Genomic DNA, 2,481 nt, shown 5'->3' on the forward strand with positions numbered 1-2,481 from the left:
ATTTTTTCAGCTGTTTCCTTCTTTCTCTTTCTAAGTCGGTGCTCTAACCTGGACTGGGTCAACTTGCCTCTTTAGGACTAGAAGAAACACCATGTTGCAAGGCATGGTATACAAATACAACTGACTGCTACATGTTGATTTTATATCCTGCAACTTTACTGAATTGGTTTATTAGTGCTCTCACTCTGTCTCTGTCTCTCTCTGAGTGTGTGTGTGTGTGTGTGTGTGTGTGTAATCCTTAGGGTTTTCTGCATATATGATCATGCTATCTGCTAACAAAGATAATTTTACTTCTTCCTTTCCATTTTGGATGTTTTACTTTGTTTTCCTTGCCTAGTTCTCTGGCTAGAACTTCCAATACTAAGTTGAACACATGTGGTGAGTAGGTATCTTTGTCTTGTTTCTGATGGAAGAAAAAAAAGCCTTCCTTATTCTTTCACCTTGAGTGTGATGTTAGCGATGGGCTTCCCATATATGGCCTTGATTGTGTTGAGGTAGTTTCCTTCTATTCCTAGGTTGTTGAATGTTTTTAGCAGAAAGCGTGTTGAATTCTGTTAAATGCTTCTCTGTGTCAATCGAGATGATTATGTGGACCATGAAAGTTTTGAAGTAGGGGAGAGACAGATGACATTTTCCTTTACAAAGATCTCTCTGGTTGCAGGCAGTCTTTGGAGGAGAGCAAGACTAAGGCAAAGAAATGTGTTGGGAAATGTTGGCAGCAATCCCAGGGACAGGCAACGATGATCTGAGCTAGGGAAGTGGCCGCACTCTGTGATTCGCACCCTAGACAAGAGCAGAAGCCTGACATGGAGTAGCTCCACAGGCCTAGGTGGGAGAGAAGGCTGAACCAGAGACCAGGAGGGCGCTGAGCTGAGTACCAAGCCCACTGCTGCAGGTCAGTTAGAGGTCCAGAGGGAAAGGAGAGGCCGGTCTCCCGGCTTGGGGCACTGTCAACGCAAACTAGGTTTGCAGGGATTAAGCTCTAAGTATTCGTGCACTTGGAAGGAGCGACAGCAGATGGGGAGCACTGAGCGAGGACAGGGATGTGCAGTCTGCAGAGAGAATAGGAGCTGCCCTCAGTCGGCTAGCAGGCTGCACTGCAGTGCCAAAGGAGGGACTCTGGGAAAGCAAAGCTGAGATCTGCGGTGAAAGTGACAGCAGAAAAACTTGAGGGAAAATACATTCCTCTGCTTTTTTGACTGTATTTGGTCTCTCTTTTCTAGCACTGGAGCCCATCTTCCTCTTTTCTTCCTTCTGGCCCTTTCTTCAATTGGATCGTGTTTTCCTCCTATTGAGAAACCCTCCTATTGTGATACTGCAAACCTCCAATAAATCACCAACACTGTCTCTTGAGTCCATCCCACTCTTTCCAGACACGCTGGTGATTATTCATCTGCTTCATCTGCCTCCTTCCTGAGCTATGGCTCCAGGTGGAAGTGGTCAGCCTTCCTACATAGAACCTAGACACACATTACCTAATCCATGGCCCACAGCAAACTTCCAGAGCTCAGCTGTAGCAGCAGCAGCAGCTGGGTAGGAGGCGCCCTCAACACCAGCAGCCCCCACTAGAGTCTTACTGCATCATATAAAGGACATGGAGTGAGCAGAGTAAACAACGTCTTGCAATAGGTAACTGAAACCCCACAGATTACCCACAATATGTAGCCCCTGCTCCACAAGAGCCACGATGCACTGAGAATAGAGAATCCTGAATTCGGGGCACAGTTGCAGAATTCTGATATTCTCTCAGCCCTGACACACTTTGGTGGATTTCACTGCCCTTAGCCACAGGAGCCTCTAAGCTCATCTTGGGGTTTACTCCTGGTCAGGGATTAGGTGGGAGTGAGGGGTGGATTGGGAAGCAGTGAAGTCTCTACAGGGTGATGTATCTAGGTACACAATTGTCAAAAGTGTAAGTCTCTCATCAGGCACCACAGAAACAGTTTTTTCAGCCAGTGCTGCAGACTGCTGCTGGACAGGGTGAATCCACCTCACCTACAAAATTCACGAGTCAGTTTTGCACACTGGGCTGTTGAACTCTGAAGCAAACTGGGAAGTTCTAAAAGTAATAGGAATTGAGGTTACTTAGTAATAAAGATATAGCAACTTATTCCTGGAAAAAAATATTTTCTATAATAGTTCTTAAATCATTAAAACGTCTGCTAAATTTTGAGTTTTGATGCATTTCCTGCTTAAAGCGAACACAATAAATTCTAAACTGAAGTGCAGCAAGTGGGGTTTTTGTTTTGTTGTATGGTGAGAAGAAATGCTGTTTTACTCGGGGTGGTTGTTCCAATCACGCACTTCTCTCCTGCATTTATTAAAAAAAAAAAATTACAAACAAATCTTACAAACAAATCAAATCTTTTTTACAAACAAATCAATTTTTTTTTTTTTTTGAGACGGAGTCTCGCTCTGTCGCCCAGGCTGGATTGCAGTGGCGCAATCTTGGCTCATTGCAAGCTCCGCCTCCCGGGTTCA

Source organism: Mandrillus leucophaeus, unplaced genomic scaffold (genome assembly GCF_000951045.1).
Source record: "Mandrillus leucophaeus isolate KB7577 unplaced genomic scaffold, Mleu.le_1.0 Scaffold660, whole genome shotgun sequence".
Taxonomy (NCBI): Eukaryota; Metazoa; Chordata; class Mammalia; order Primates; family Cercopithecidae; genus Mandrillus; species Mandrillus leucophaeus.